At 51.4% G+C, this 14,459-nt stretch overlaps 2 protein-coding genes and 28 non-coding genes across 30 annotated transcripts in view; 29 read left to right on the forward strand and 1 right to left on the reverse strand.

The window, feature by feature from the left end:
- The window catches only part of zgc:173607, a 791,925-nt gene that overhangs the window by 363,726 nt on the left and 413,740 nt on the right, over positions 1 to 14,459 (reverse strand). The window lies entirely within an intron of this gene.
- LOC110439586 (uncharacterized) overlaps positions 1 to 14,459 on the forward strand; it is a 296,328-nt gene that overhangs the window by 120,247 nt on the left and 161,622 nt on the right. The gene's annotated exons all lie outside the window — the stretch shown is intronic.
- trnag-gcc (transfer RNA glycine (anticodon GCC)) lies at positions 34 to 104 on the forward strand. The gene has a single exon. It is a non-coding gene; the product is annotated as a tRNA-Gly (tRNA).
- On the forward strand, positions 352 to 422 carry trnag-gcc (transfer RNA glycine (anticodon GCC)). The gene has a single exon. It is a non-coding gene; the product is annotated as a tRNA-Gly (tRNA).
- trnag-gcc (transfer RNA glycine (anticodon GCC)) lies at positions 1,306 to 1,376 on the forward strand. Its single transcript has one exon. It is a non-coding gene; the product is annotated as a tRNA-Gly (tRNA).
- On the forward strand, positions 1,783 to 1,853 carry trnar-ccu (transfer RNA arginine (anticodon CCU)). Its single transcript has one exon. It is a non-coding gene; the product is annotated as a tRNA-Arg (tRNA).
- Positions 2,260 to 2,330, forward strand: trnag-gcc (transfer RNA glycine (anticodon GCC)). Its single transcript has one exon. It is a non-coding gene; the product is annotated as a tRNA-Gly (tRNA).
- trnag-ccc (transfer RNA glycine (anticodon CCC)) lies at positions 2,737 to 2,807 on the forward strand. Its single transcript has one exon. It is a non-coding gene; the product is annotated as a tRNA-Gly (tRNA).
- On the forward strand, positions 4,009 to 4,079 carry trnag-gcc (transfer RNA glycine (anticodon GCC)). Its single transcript has one exon. It is a non-coding gene; the product is annotated as a tRNA-Gly (tRNA).
- trnag-ccc (transfer RNA glycine (anticodon CCC)) lies at positions 4,486 to 4,556 on the forward strand. The gene has a single exon. It is a non-coding gene; the product is annotated as a tRNA-Gly (tRNA).
- Positions 4,645 to 4,715, forward strand: trnad-guc (transfer RNA aspartic acid (anticodon GUC)). Its single transcript has one exon. It is a non-coding gene; the product is annotated as a tRNA-Asp (tRNA).
- Positions 4,804 to 4,874, forward strand: trnag-gcc (transfer RNA glycine (anticodon GCC)). The gene has a single exon. It is a non-coding gene; the product is annotated as a tRNA-Gly (tRNA).
- On the forward strand, positions 5,440 to 5,510 carry trnag-gcc (transfer RNA glycine (anticodon GCC)). Its single transcript has one exon. It is a non-coding gene; the product is annotated as a tRNA-Gly (tRNA).
- Positions 6,075 to 6,145, forward strand: trnag-gcc (transfer RNA glycine (anticodon GCC)). The gene has a single exon. It is a non-coding gene; the product is annotated as a tRNA-Gly (tRNA).
- Positions 6,234 to 6,304, forward strand: trnag-ccc (transfer RNA glycine (anticodon CCC)). Its single transcript has one exon. It is a non-coding gene; the product is annotated as a tRNA-Gly (tRNA).
- On the forward strand, positions 7,983 to 8,053 carry trnag-ccc (transfer RNA glycine (anticodon CCC)). The gene has a single exon. It is a non-coding gene; the product is annotated as a tRNA-Gly (tRNA).
- On the forward strand, positions 8,936 to 9,006 carry trnag-gcc (transfer RNA glycine (anticodon GCC)). The gene has a single exon. It is a non-coding gene; the product is annotated as a tRNA-Gly (tRNA).
- trnag-gcc (transfer RNA glycine (anticodon GCC)) lies at positions 9,254 to 9,324 on the forward strand. The gene has a single exon. It is a non-coding gene; the product is annotated as a tRNA-Gly (tRNA).
- trnag-ccc (transfer RNA glycine (anticodon CCC)) lies at positions 10,208 to 10,278 on the forward strand. The gene has a single exon. It is a non-coding gene; the product is annotated as a tRNA-Gly (tRNA).
- On the forward strand, positions 11,797 to 11,867 carry trnag-gcc (transfer RNA glycine (anticodon GCC)). Its single transcript has one exon. It is a non-coding gene; the product is annotated as a tRNA-Gly (tRNA).
- trnag-gcc (transfer RNA glycine (anticodon GCC)) lies at positions 12,115 to 12,185 on the forward strand. The gene has a single exon. It is a non-coding gene; the product is annotated as a tRNA-Gly (tRNA).
- trnag-gcc (transfer RNA glycine (anticodon GCC)) lies at positions 12,274 to 12,344 on the forward strand. The gene has a single exon. It is a non-coding gene; the product is annotated as a tRNA-Gly (tRNA).
- trnag-ccc (transfer RNA glycine (anticodon CCC)) lies at positions 12,433 to 12,503 on the forward strand. Its single transcript has one exon. It is a non-coding gene; the product is annotated as a tRNA-Gly (tRNA).
- trnag-gcc (transfer RNA glycine (anticodon GCC)) lies at positions 12,751 to 12,821 on the forward strand. The gene has a single exon. It is a non-coding gene; the product is annotated as a tRNA-Gly (tRNA).
- trnag-gcc (transfer RNA glycine (anticodon GCC)) lies at positions 13,069 to 13,139 on the forward strand. Its single transcript has one exon. It is a non-coding gene; the product is annotated as a tRNA-Gly (tRNA).
- trnag-gcc (transfer RNA glycine (anticodon GCC)) lies at positions 13,386 to 13,456 on the forward strand. The gene has a single exon. It is a non-coding gene; the product is annotated as a tRNA-Gly (tRNA).
- Positions 13,545 to 13,615, forward strand: trnag-gcc (transfer RNA glycine (anticodon GCC)). Its single transcript has one exon. It is a non-coding gene; the product is annotated as a tRNA-Gly (tRNA).
- On the forward strand, positions 13,704 to 13,774 carry trnag-ccc (transfer RNA glycine (anticodon CCC)). Its single transcript has one exon. It is a non-coding gene; the product is annotated as a tRNA-Gly (tRNA).
- On the forward strand, positions 14,022 to 14,092 carry trnag-gcc (transfer RNA glycine (anticodon GCC)). Its single transcript has one exon. It is a non-coding gene; the product is annotated as a tRNA-Gly (tRNA).
- On the forward strand, positions 14,340 to 14,410 carry trnag-gcc (transfer RNA glycine (anticodon GCC)). The gene has a single exon. It is a non-coding gene; the product is annotated as a tRNA-Gly (tRNA).

A 14,459-nucleotide genomic window follows, 5' to 3' on the forward strand; every position in this document is an offset into this window, starting at 1 on the left:
ACACCCCACTAGGACAGATGAATGAGCATATCAGCATTGGTGGTTCAGTGGTAGAATTCTCGCCTGCCACGCGGGAGACCCGGGTCCGATTCCCGGCCAATGCAAATCCTGTTTTGTGTTGCTACTCTTCCAGCTCTGGGTAACAGCCTTGCAGCAATCACACCCAACTAGGAGAGCAGTATGAGCATATCAGCATTGGTGGTTCACTGGTAGAATTCTTGCCTGCCACGCGGGAGACCCGAGTACGATTCCTGGCCAATGCAAATCCTGTTTTGTGTTGCTAATCTTCCAGCTCTGGGTAACAGCCTTGCAGCAATCACACCCCACTAGGACCGATTAATGAGCATATCAGCATTGGTGGTTCAGTGGTAGAATTCTCGCCTGCCACGCGGGAGACCCGGGTCCGATTCCCGGCCAATGCAAATCCTATTTTGTGTTGCTACTCATCCAGCTCTGGGTAACAGCCTTGCAGCAATCACACCCCACTAGGACAGATGAATGAGCATATCAGCATTGGTGCTTCAGTGGTAGAATTCTCGCTTGCCACGCGGGAGACCCGGGTCCGATTCCCGGCCAATGCAATTCCTGTTTTGTGTTGCTAATCTTCCAGCTCTGGGTAACAGCCTTGCAGCAATCACACCCCACTAGGACCGATGAATGAGCATATCAGCATTCGTGGTTCAGTGGTAGAATTCTCGCCTGCCACGCGGGAGACCCGGGTCCGATTCCCGGCCAATGCAAATCCTATTTTGTGTTGCTACTCATCCAGCTCTGGGTAACAGCCTTGCAGCAATCACACCCCACTAGGACAGCAGTATGAGCATATCAGCATTGGTGGTTCAGTGGTAGAATTCTCGCCTCCTACGCGGTAGAGCCGGGTCCGATTCCCGTCCAATGCAATTCCTGTTTTGTGTTGCTAATCTTCCAGCTCTGGGTAACAGCCTTGCAGCAATCACACAACACTAGGACAGATGTATGAGCATATCAGCATTGGTGGTTCAGTGGTAAAATTCTGGCCTGCCACGCGGGAGACCCACGTCCGATTCCCGGCCAATGCAAATCCTGTTTTGTGTTGCTACTCTTCCAGCTCTGGGTAGCAGCCTTGCAGCAATCACACATCACTAGGACAGCCATTAGAACAAATCAGCATTGATGGTTCAGTGTTAGAATTCTCACCTTCCATCTGGGAGACCTGGGTCCGATTCCCAGCCAATGCAATTGCTGTTTTGTGTTGCTACTCTTTCAGCTCTGGGTAACAGCCTTGCAGTAATCACACCCAACTAGGAGAGCAGCATGAGCATATCAGCATTGGTGGTTCAGTGGTAGAATTCTCGCCTGCCACGCGGGAGACCCGGGTCCGATTCCTGGCCAATGCAAATCCTGTTTTGTGTTGCTACTCTTCCAGCTCTGGGTAACAGCCTTGCAGTAATCACACCCAACTAGGAGAGCAGCATGAGCATATCAGCATTGGTGGTTCACTGGTAGAACTCTTGCCTGCCACGCGGGAGACCCGAGTACGATTCCTGGCCAATGCAAATCCTGTTTTGTGTTGCTAATCTTCCAGCTCTGGGTAACAGCCTTGCAGCAATCACACCCCACTAGGACAGATGAATGAGCATATCAGCATTGGTGGTTCAGTGGTAGAATTCTTGCCTGCCATGCGGGAGACCTGGGTCCGATTCCCGGCCAATGCAAATCCTGTTTTGTGTTGCTACTCATCCAGCTCTGGGTAACAGCCTTGCAGCAATCACACCCCACTAGGACAGCAGTATGAGCATATCAGCATTGGTGGTTCAGTGGTAGAATTCTCGCCTCCTACGCGGTAGAGCCGGGTCCGATTCCCGGCCAATGCAATTCCTGTTTTGTGTTGCTAATCTTCCAGCTCTGGGTAACAGCCTTGCAGCAATCACACAACACTAGGACAGATGTATGAGCATATCAGCATTGGTGGTTCAGTGGTAGAATTCTGGCCTGCCACGCGGGAGACCCACGTCCGATTCCCGGCCAATGCAAATCCTGTTTTGTGTTGCTACTCTTCCAGCTCTGGGTAGCAGCCTTGCAGCAATCACACATCACTAGGACAGCCATTAGAACAAATCAGCATTGGTGGTTCAGTGGTAGAATTCTCACCTCCCATCTGGGAGACCTGGGTCCGATTCCCGGCCAATGCAATTGCTGTTTTGTGTTGCTACTCTTTCAGCTCTGGGTAACAGCCTTGCAGTAATCACACCCAACTAGGAGAGCAGCATGAGCATATCAGCATTGGTGGTTCAGTGGTAGAATTCTCGCCTGCCACGCGGGAGACCCGGGTCCGATTCCTGGCCAATGCAAATCCTGTTTTGTGTTGCTACTCTTCCAGCTCTGGGTAACAGCCTTGCAGTAATCACACCCAACTAGGAGAGCAGCATGAGCATATCAGCATTGGTGGTTCACTGGTAGAACTCTTGCCTGCCACGCGGGAGACCCGAGTACGATTCCTGGCCAATGCAAATCCTGTTTTGTGTTGCTAATCTTCCAGCTCTGGGTAACAGCCTTGCAGCAATCACACCCCACTAGGACAGATGAATGAGCATATCAGCATTGGTGGTTCAGTGGTAGAATTCTTGCCTGCCATGCGGGAGACCTGGGTCCGATTCCCGGCCAATGCAAATCCTGTTTTGTGTTGCTACTCATCCAGCTCTGGGTAACAGCCTTGCAGCAATCACACCCCACTAGGAGAGCAGTATGAGCATATCAGCATTGGTGGTTCAATGGTAGAATTCTCGCCTCCCACGCGGGAGAGCCGGGTTCGATTCCCGGCCAATGCAATTCCTTTTTTGTGTTGCTAATCTTCCAGCTCTGGGTAACAGCTTTGCAGCAATCAGACCCCACTAGGACAGACAATTGAGCATATAAACATTGGTGGGTCAGTGGTAGAATTCTCGCCTGCCACGCGGGAGACCCGGGTCCGATTCCCGGCCAATGCAATTCCTGTTTTGTGTAGCCAATCTTCCAGCTCTGGGTAACAGCCTTGCAGCAATCACACCCCTCTAGGACAGATGTATGAGCATATCAGCATTGGTGGTTCAGTGGTAGAATTCTTGCCTGCCACGCGGGAGACCCAGGTCCGATTCCCGGCCAATGCAAATTCTGTTTTGTGTTGCTACTCATCCAGCTCTGGGTAACAGCCTTGCAACAATCACACCCCACTAGGACAACAGTATGAGCATATCAGCAATGGTGGTTTAGTGGTAGACCTCTCACGTCCCACGCAGGGGACCTGGGTCCGATTCCCGGCCAACGTAGTTCCTGTTTTGTGTTGCTTCTCTTCCAGCTCTGGGTAACAGCCTTGCAGCAATCACACCCCACTAGGACAGACAATTGAGCATATCAGCATTGGTGGTTCAGTGGTAGTATTCTCGCCTGCCACGTGGGAGACATGGGTCTGATTGCCAGCCAATGCAATTTCTCTTTTGTGTTGCTACTCTTCCAGCTCTGGGTAACAGCCTTGCAGCAATCACAACCCACTAGGACAGCATGATGAGCATATCAGCATTGGTGGTTCAGTGGTAAAATTCTCGCCTCCCATCTAGGATACCTGGGTCCGATTCCCGGCCAATGCAATTCCTGTTTTGTGTTGCTACTCTTTCAGCTCTGGGTAACAGCCTTGCAGCAATCACACCCCACTAGGACAGATGTATGAGCATATCAGCATTGCTGGTTCAGTGGTAGAATTCTTACCTGCCACGTGGGAGACCCAGGTCCGATTCCCGGCCAATGCAAATCCTGTTTTGTGTTGCTACTCTTCCAGCTCTGGGTAGCAGCCTTGCAGCAATTGCAACCCACTAGGACAGGCATTAGAACATATCAGCATTGGTGGTTCAGTGGTAGAATTCTCACCTCCCATCTGGGAGACCTGGGTCCGATTCCTGGCCAATGCAATTCCTGTTTTGTGTTGCTACTCTTTCAGCTCTGGGTAACAGCCTTGCAGCAATCACACCCCACTAGGACAGATGAATGAGCATATCAGCATTGGTGGTTCAATGGTAGAATTCTCGCCTGCCACGCGGGAGACCCGGGTCCGATTCCCGGCCAATGCAAATCCTGTTTTGTGTTGCTACTCTTCCAGCTCTGGGTAACAGCCTTGCAGCAATCACACCCAACTAGGAGAGCAGCATGAGTATATCAGCATTGGTGGTTCACTGGTAGAACTCTTGCCTGCCACGCGGGAGACCCGAGTATGATTCCTGGCCAATGCAAATCCTGTTTGGTGTTGCTACTCTTCCAGCTCTGGGTAACAGCCTTGCAGCAATCACACCCCACTAGGACAGATGAATGAGCATATCAGCATTGGTGGTTCAGTGGTAAAATTCTTGCCTGCCATGCGGGAGACCTGGGTCCGATTCCCGGCCAATACAAATCCTGTTTTGTGTTGCTTCTCATCCAGCTCTGGGTAACAGCCTTGCAGCAATCACACCCCACTAGGAGAGCAGTATAAGCATATCAGCATTGGTGGTTCAGTGGTAGAATTCTCGCCTCCCACGCGGGAGAGCCGGGTTTGATTCCCGGCCAATGCAATTCCTGTTTTGTGTTGCTAATCTTCCAGCTCTGGGTAACAGATTTGAAGCAATCAGACCCCACTAGGACAGACAATTGAGCATATCAACATTGGTGGGTCAGTGGTAGAATTCTCGCCTGTCACGCGGGAGACCCGGGTCCGATTCCCGGCCAATGCAAATCCTGTTTTGTGTAGCCAATCTTCCAGCTCTGGGTAACAGCCTTGCAGCAATCACACCCCTCTAGGACAGATGTATGAGCTTATCAGCATTGGTGGTTCAGTGGTAGAATTCTTGCCTGCCACGCAGGAGACCCAGGTCCGATTCCCGGCCAATGCAAATTCTGTTTTGTGTTGCTACTCATCCAGCTCTGGGTAACAGCCTTGCAGCAATCACACCCCACTAGGACAGACAATTGAGCATATCAGCATTGGTGGTTCAGTGGTAGTATTCTCGCCTGCCACGTGGGAGACATGGGTCCGATTGCCAGCCAATGCAATTTCTCTTTTGTGTTGCTACTCTTCCAGCTCTGGGTAACAGCGTTGCAGCAATCACAACCCACTAGGACAGCGTGATGAGCATATCAGCATTGGTGGTTCAGTGGTAGAATTCTCGCCTCCCATCTGGGAGACCTGGGTCCGATTCCCGGCCAATGCAATTACTGTTTTGTGTTGCTACTCTTTCAGCTCTGGGTAACAGCCTTGCAGCAATCACACCCCACTAGGACCAATGAATGAGCATGTCAGCATAGGTGGTTCAGTGGTAGAATTCTCGCCTGCCACGCGGGAGACCCGGGTCCGATTCCCGGCCAATGCAAATCCTATTTTGTGTTGCTACTCATCCAGCTCTGGGTAACAGCCTTGCAGCAATCACACCCCACTAGGACAGATGTATGAGCATATCAGCATTGGTGGTTCAGTGGTAGAATTCTCGCCTGCCACGCGGGAGACCCGGGTCCGATTCCCGGCCAATGCAAATCCTGTTTTGTGTTGCTACTCTTCCAGCTCAGGTAACAGCCTTGCAGCAATCACACATCACTAGGACAGCCATTAGAACATATCAGCATTGGTGGTTCAGTGGTAGAATTCTCACCTCCCATCTGGGAGACCTGGGTCTGATTCCCGGCCAATGCAAATCCTATTTTGTGTTGCTACTCATCCAGCTCTGGGTAACAGCCTTGCAGCAATCACACCCCACTAGGACAGATGAATGAGCATATCAGCATTGGTGGTTCAGTGTTAGAATTCTCGCCTGCCACGCGGGAGACCCGGGTCCGATTCCCGGCCAATGCAAATCCTGTTTTGTGTTGCTACTCTTCCAGCTCTGGGTAACAGCCTTGCAGCAATCACACCCAACTAGGAGAGGAGCATGAGCATATCAGCATTGGTGGTTCATTGGTAGAACTCTTGCCTGCCACGCGGTAGACCCGAGTACGATTCCTGGCCAATGCAAATCCTGTTTTGTGTTGCTAATTTTCCAGCTCTGGGTAACAGCCTTGCAGCAATCACACCCCACTAGGACAGATGAATGAGCATATCAGCATTGGTGGTTCAGTGGTAAAATTCTCGCCTGCCATGCGGGAGACCTGGGTCCGATTCCCGGCCAATGCAAATCCTGTTTTGTGTTGCTACTCATCCAGATCTGGGTAACAGCCTTGCAGCAATCACACCCCACTAGGAGAGCAGCATGAGCATATCAGCATTGGTGGTTCAGTGGTAGAATTCTCGCCTCCCACGCGGGAGAGCCGGGTTCTGTTCCCGGCCAATGCAATTCCTGTTTTGTGTTGCTAATCTTCCAGCTCTGGGTAACAGCTTTGCAGCAATCAGACCCCACTAGGACAGACAATTGAGCATATCAACATTGGTGGGTCATTGGTAGAATTCTCGCCTGCCACGCGGGAGACCCGGGTCCGATTCCCGGCCAATGCAATCCCTGTTTTGTGTAGCTAATCTTCCAGCTCTGGGTAACAGCCTTGCAGCAATCACACCCCTCTAGGACAGATGTTTGAGCATATCAGCATTGGTGGTTCAGTGGTAGAATTCTTGCCTGCCACGCGGGAGACCCAGGTCCGATTCCCGGCCAATGCAAATTCTGTTTTGTGTTGCTACTCATCCAGCTCTGGGTAACAGCCTTGCAACAATCACACCCCACTAGGACAGCAGTAGGAGCATATCAGCAATGGTGGTTTAGTGGTAGAATTCTCACGTCCCACGCAGGGGACCTGGGTCCGATTCCTGGCCAACGCAGTTCCTGTTTTGTGTTGCTTCTCTTCCAGCTCTGGGTAACAGCCTTGCAGCAATCACAACCCACTAGGACAGATGAATGAGCATATCAGCATTGGTGGTTCAGTGGTAGTATTCTCGCCTGCCACATGCGAGACATGGGTCCGATTCCCAGCCAATGCAATTACTCTTTTGTGTTGCTACTCTTTCAGCTCTGGGTAACAGCCTTGCAGCAATCACACCCCACTAGGACAGACGAATGAGCATATCAGCATTGGTGGTTCAGTGGTAGAATTCTCGCCTGCCACGCGGGAGACCCGGGTCTGATTGCCGGCCAATGCAATTCCTATTTTGTGTTGCTACTCTTCCAGCTCTGGGTAACAGCCTTGCAGCAATCACACCCCACTAGGACCGATGAACGAGCATATCAGCATTGGTGGTTCAGTGGTAGAATTCTTGCCTGCCACGCGGGAGACCCGGGTCCGATTCCCAGCCAATGCAAATCCTATTTTGTGTTGCTACTCATCCAGCTCTGGGTAACAGCCTTGCAGCAATCACACCCCAGTAGGACAGCAGTATGAGCATATCAGCATTGGTGGTTCAGTGGTAAAATTCTCGCCTCCCACGCGGTAGAACCGGGTCCGATTCCCAGCCAATGCAATTCCTGCTTTGTGTTGCTAATCTTCCAGCTCTGGGTAACAGCCTTGCAGCAATCACACCCCACTAGGACAGATGTATGAGCATATCAGCATTGGTGGTTCAGTTGTAGAATTCTCACCTGCCATGCGGGAGACCCGGGTCCGATTCCCGGCCAATGCAAAGCCTGTTTTGTGTTGCTACTCTTCCAGCTCTGGGTAACAGCCTTGCAACAATCACACCCCACTAGGACAGCAGTATGAGCATATCAGCAATGGTGGTTTAGTGGTAGAATTCTCAAGTCCCACGCAGGGGACCTGGGTCCGATTCCCGGCCAACGCAGTCCCTGTTTTGTGTTGCTTCTCTTCCAGCTCTGGGTAACAGCCTTGCAGCAATCACAACCCACTAGGACAGATGTATGAGCATATCAGCATTGGTGGTTCAGTGGTAGTATTCTCGCCTGCCACGTGCGAGACATGGGTCCGATTCCCAGCCAATGCAATTTCTCTTTTGTGTTGCTACTCTTCCAGCTCTGGGTAACAGCCTTGCAGCAATCACAACCCACTAGCACAGCATGAAGAGCATATCAGCATTGGTGGTTCAGTGGTAGAATTCTCGCCTCCCTCGTGGGAGAGCCGGGTTCAATTCCTGGCCAATGCAATTCCTGTTTTGTGTTGCTAGTCTTCCAGCTCTGGGTAACAGCCTTGCAGCAATCACACCCCACTAGGACAGATGTATGAGCATATCAGCATTGGTGGTTCAGTGGTGGAATTCTTGCCTGCCATGCGGGAGACCCAGGTCAGATTCCTGGCCAATGCAATTCCTGTTTTGTGTTGCTACTCTTCCAGCTCTGGGTAACAGCCTTGCAGCAATCACACTCCACTAGGACAGATGATCGAGCATATCAGCATTGGTGGTTCAGTGGTAGAATTCACGCCTGCCATGTGGGAGACCCGGGTCCGATTCCCAGCCAATACAAATCCGGTTTTGTGTTGCTACTCAACCAGCTCTGATAACAGCCTTGCAGCAATCACACCCCACTAGGACAGCAGTATTAGCATATCAGCAATGGTGGTTTAGTGGTAGAATTCTCACATCCCACGCAGGGGACCTGGGTCCGATTCCTGGCCAACGCAGTTCCTGTTTTGTGCTGCTTCTCTTCCAGCTCGGGGTAACAGCCTTGCAGCAATCACACCCCACTAGGACACATGTTTGAGCATTTGAGCATTGGTGGTTCAGTGGTAGTATTCTCGCCTGCCACGTGGGAGACAAGGGTCCGATTCTCAGCCAATGCAATTTCTCTTTTGTGTTGCTACTCTTCCAGCTCTGGGTAACAGCCTTGCAGCAATCACACCCAACTAGGAGAGCAGCATGCGCATATCAGCATTGGTGGTTCACTGGTAGAACTCTTGCCTGCCACGCGGGAGACCCGAGTACGATGCCTGGCCAATGCAAATCCTGTTTTGTGTTGCTAATCTTCCAGCTCTGGGTAACAGCCTTGCAGCAATCACACCCCACTAGGACAGATGTATGAGCATATCAGCATTGGTGGTTCAGTGGTAAAATTCTCGCCTGCCACGCGGGAGACCCGGGTCCGATTCCCGGCCAATGCAATTCCTGTTTTGTGTTGCTACTCTTCCAGCTCTGGGTAACAGCCTTGCAGCAATCACACATCACTAGGACAGCCATTAGAACATATCAGCATTGGTGGTTCAGTGGTAGAATTCTCGCCTCCCATCTGGGAGACCTGGGTCCGATTCCCGGCCAATGCAATTCCTGTTTTGTATTGCTACTCTTTCAGCTCTGGGTAACAGCCTTGCAGCAATCACACCCCACTAGGACAGATGAATGAGCATATCAGCATTGGTGGTTCAATGGTAGAATTCTCGCCTGCCACGCGGGAGACCCGGGTCCGATTCCCGGCCAATGCAAATCCTGTTTTGTGTTGCTACTCTTCCAGCTCTGGGTAACAGCCTTGCAGCAATCACACCCAACTAGGAGAGCAGCATGAGCATATCAGCATTGGTGGTTCACTGGTAGAACTCTTGCCTGCCACGCGGGAGACCCGAGTACGATTCCTGGCCAATGCAAATCCTGTTTTGTGTTGCTAATTTTCCAGCTCTGGGTAACAGCCTTGCAGCAATCACACCCCACTAGGACAGATGAATGAGCATATCAACATTGGTGGGTCAGTGGTAGAATTCTCGCCTGCCACGTGGGAGACCCGGGTCCGATTCCCGGCCAATGCAATTCCTGTTTTGTGTAGCTAATCTTCCAGCTCTGGGTAACAGCCTTGCAGCAATCACACCCCTCTAGGACAGATGTATGAGCATATCAGCATTGGTGGTTCAGTGGTAGAATTCTTGCCTGCCACGTGGGAGACCCAGGTCCGATTCCCGGCCAATGCAAATTCTGTTTTGTGTTGCTACTCATCCAGCTCTGGGTAACAGCCTTGCAACAATCACACCCCACTAGGACAGCAGTATGAGCATATCAGCAATGGTGGTTTAGTGGTAGAATTCTCACGTCCCACGCAGGGGACCTGGGTCCAATTCCCGGCCAACGCAGTTCCTGTTTTGTGTTGCTTCTCTTCCAGCTCTGGGTAACAGCCTTGCAGCAATCACAACCCACTAGGACAGATGTATGAGCATATCAGCATTGGTGGTTCAGTGGTAGTATTCTCGCCTGCCACGTGCGAGACATGGGTCCGATTCCCAGCCAATGCAATTTCTCTTTTGTGTTGCTACTCTTCCAGCTCTGGGTAACAGCCTTGCAGCAATCACAACCCACTAGGACAGCATGAAGAGCATATCAGCATTGGTGGTTCAGTGGTAGAATTCTCGCCTCCCTCGTGGGAGAGCCGGGTTCGATTCCTGGCCAATGCAATTCCTGTTTTGTGTTGCTAGTCTTCCAGCTCTGGGTAACAGCCTTGCAGCAATCACACCCCACTAGGACAGATGTATGAGCATATCAGCATTGGTGGTTCAGTGGTGGAATTCTTGCCTGCCACGCTGGAGACCCGGGTCCAATTCCCAGCCAATGCAATTCCTGTTTTGTGTTGCTACTCTTCCAGCTCTGGGTAACGGCCTTGCAGCAGTCACACCCCACTAGGGCACAACTGTAAGCATATCAGCTTAAATGGTTCAGTGGTAGGATTCTTGCCTGCCACGCGGGAGACCCAGGTCAGATTCCTGGCCAATGCAATTCCTGTTTTGTGTTGCTACTCTTCCAGCTCTGGGTAACAGCCTTGCAGCAATCACACCCCACTAGGACAGATGATCGAGCATATCAGCATTGGTGGTTCAGTGGTAGAATTCTCGCCTGCCATGTGGGAGACCCGGGTCCGATTCCCAGCCAATACAAATCCGGTTTTGTGTTGCTACTCAACCAGCTCTGATAACAGCCTTGCAGCAATCACACCCCACTAGGACAGCAGTATTAGCATATCAGCAATGGTGGTTTAGTGGTAGAATTCTCGCATCCCACGCAGGGCACCTGGGTCCGATTTCTGGCCAACGCAGTTCCTGTTTTGTGCTGCTTCTCTTCCAGCTCGGGGTAACAGCCTTGCAGCAATCACACCCCACTAGGACACATGTTTGAGCATATGAGCATTGGTGGTTCAATGGTAGTATTCTCGCCTGCCACGTGGGAGACAAGGGTCCGATTCTCAGCCAATGCAATTTCTCTTTTGTGTTGCTACTCTTCCAGCTCTGGGTAACAGCCTTGCAGCAATCACACCCAACTAGGAGAGCAGCATGCGCATATCAGCATTGGTGGTTCACTGGTAGAACTCTTGCCTGCCACGCGGGAGACCCGAGTGCGATTCCTGGCCAATGCAAATCCTGTTTTGTGTTGCTAATCTTCCAGCTCTGGGTAACAGCCTTGCAGCAATCACACCCCACTAGGACAGATGAATTAGCATATCAGCATTGATGGTTCAGTGGTAGAATTCTCGCCTGCCACGCGGGAGACCCGGGTCTGATTCCCGGCCAATGCAAATCCTGTTTTGTGTTGTTACTCTTCCAGCTCTGGGTAACAGCCTTGCAGCAATCACACCCAACTAGGAGAGCAGGATGAGCATATCAGCATTGGTGGTTCAGTGGTAAAATTCTCGCCTGCCACGCGGGAGACCCGGGTCTGATTCCCGGCCAATGCAATTCCTGTTTTGTGTTGCTACTCTTCCAGCTCTGGGTAACAGCCTTGCAGCAATCACACATCACTAGGACAGCCATTAGAACATATCAGCATTGGTGGTTCAGTGGTAGAATTCTCGCCTCCCATCTGGGAGACCTGGGTCCGATTCCCGACCAATGCAATTCCTGTTTTGTATTGCTACTCTTTCAGCTCTGGGTAACAGCCTTGCAGCAATCACACCCCACTAGGACAGATGAATGAGCATATCAGCATTGGTGGTTCAATGGTAGAATTCTCGCCTGCCACGCGGGAGACCCGGGTCCGATTCCCGGCCAATGCAAATCCTGTTTTGTGTTGCTACTCTTCCAGCTCTGGGTAACAGCCTTGCAGCAATCACACCCAACTAGGAGAGCAGCATGAGCATATCAGCAATGGTGGTTCACTGGTAGAACTCTTGCCTGCCACGCGGGAGACCCGAGTACGATTCCTGGCCAATGCAAATCCCGTTTTGTGTTGCTAATCTTCCAGCTCTGGGTAACAGCCTTGCAGCAATCACATCCCACTAGGACAAATGAATGAGCATATCAGCATTGGTGGTTCAGTGGTAGAATTCTCGCCTGCCATGCGGGAGACCTGGGTCCGATTCCCGGCCAATGCAAATCCTGTTTTGTGTTGCTAATCTTCCAGCTCTGGGTAACAGCCTTGCAGCAATCACATCCCACTAGGACAAATGAATGAGCATATCAGCATTGGTGGTTCAGTGGTAGAATTCTCGCCTGCCATGCGGGAGACCTGGGTCCGATTCCCGGCCAATGCAAATCCTGTTTTGTGTTGCTACTCATCCAGCTCTGGGTAACAGCCTTGCAGCAATCACACCCCACTAGGAGAGCTGTATGAGCATATCAGCATTGGTGGTTCAGTGGTAGAATTCTCGCCTCCCACGCGGGAGAGCTGGGTTCGATTCCCGGCCAATGCAATTCCTGTTTTATGTTGCTAATCTTCCAGCTCAGGGTAACAGCCTTGCAGCAATTACACATCACTAGGACAGCCATTAGAACATATCAGCATAGGTGGTTCAGTGGTAGAATTCTCGCCTCCCATCTGGGAGACCTGGGTCCGATTCCCGACCAATGCAATTCCTGTTTTGTATTGCTACTCTTTCAGCTCTGGGTAACAGCCTTGCAGCAATCACACCCCACTAGGACAGATGAATGAGCATATCAGCATTGGTGGTTCAATGGTAGAATTCTCGCCTGCCACGCGGGAGACCCGGGTCCGATTCCCGGCCAATGCAAATCCTGTTTTGTGTTGCTACTCTTCCAGCTCTGGGTAACAGCCTTGCAGCAATCACACCCAACTAGGAGAGCAGCATGAGCATATCAGCATTGGTGGTTCACTGGTAGAACTCTTGCCTGCCACGCGGGAGACCCGAGTACGATTCCTGGCCAATGCAAATCCCGTTTTGTGTTGCTAATCTTCCAGCTCTGGGTAACAGCCTTGCAGCAATCACATCCCACTAGGACAAATGAATGAGCATATCAGCATTGGTGGTTCAGTGGTAGAATTCTCGCCTGCCATGCGGGAGACCTGGGTCCGATTCCCGGCCAATGCAAATCCTGTTTGTGTTGCTACTCTTCCAGCTCTGGGTAACAGCCTTGCAGCAATCACACCCAACTAGGAGAGCAGCATGAGCATATCAGCATTGGTGGTTCACTGGTAGAACTCTTGCCTGCCACGCGGGAGACCCGAGTACGATTCCTGGCCAATGCAAATCCCGTTTTGTGTTGCTAATCTTCCAGCTCTGGGTAACAGCCTTGCAGCAATCACATCCCACTAGGACAAATGAATGAGCATATCAGCATTGGTGGTTCAGTGGTAGAATTCTCGCCTGCCATGCGGGAGACCTGGGTCCGATTCCCGGCCAATGCAAATCCTGTTTTGTGTTGCTAATCTTCCAGCTCTGGGTAACAGCCTTGCAGCAATCACATCCCACTAGGACAAATGAATGAGCATATCAGCATTGGTGGTTCAGTGGTAGAATTCTCGCCTGCCATGCGGGAGACCTGGGTCCGATTCCCGGCCAATGCAAATCCTGTTTTGTGTTGCTACTCATCCAGCTCTGGGTAACAGCCTTGCAGCAATCACACCCCACTAGGAGAGCTGTATGAGCATATCAGCATTGGTGGTTCAGTGGTAGAATTCTCGCCTCCCACGCGGGAGAGCTGGGTTCGATTCCCGGCCAATGCAATTCCTGTTTTATGTTGCTAATCTTCCAGCTCAGGGTAACAGCCTTGCAGCAATTACACATCACTAGGACAGCCATTAGAACATATCAGCATAGGTGGTTCAGTGGTAGAATTCTCGCCTCCCATCTGGGAGACCTGGGTCCGATTCCCGACCAATGCAATTCCTGTTTTGTATTGCTACTCTTTCAGCTCTGGGTAACAGCCTTGCAGCAATCACACCCCACTAGGACAGATGAATGAGCATATCAGCATTGGTGGTTCAATGGTAGAATTCTCGCCTGCCACGCGGGAGACCCGGGTCCGATTCCCGGCCAATGCAAATCCTGTTTTGTGTTGCTACTCTTCCAGCTCTGGGTAACAGCCTTGCAGCAATCACACCCAACTAGGAGAGCAGCATGAGCATATCAGCATTGGTGGTTCACTGGTAGAACTCTTGCCTGCCACGCGGGAGACCCGAGTACGATTCCTGGCCAATGCAAATCCCGTTTTGTGTTGCTAATCTTCCAGCTCTGGGTAACAGCCTTGCAGCAATCACATCCCACTAGGACAAATGAATGAGCATATCAGCATTGGTGGTTCAGTGGTAGAATTCTCGCCTGCCATGCGGGAGACCTGGGTCCGATTCCCGGCCAATGCAAATCCTGTTTGTGTTGCTAATCTTCCAGCTCTGGGTAACAGCCTTGCAG

This window comes from Danio rerio, chromosome 4 (genome assembly GCF_049306965.1).
Source record: "Danio rerio strain Tuebingen ecotype United States chromosome 4, GRCz12tu, whole genome shotgun sequence".
NCBI classification, from domain to species: Eukaryota; Metazoa; Chordata; class Actinopteri; order Cypriniformes; family Danionidae; genus Danio; species Danio rerio.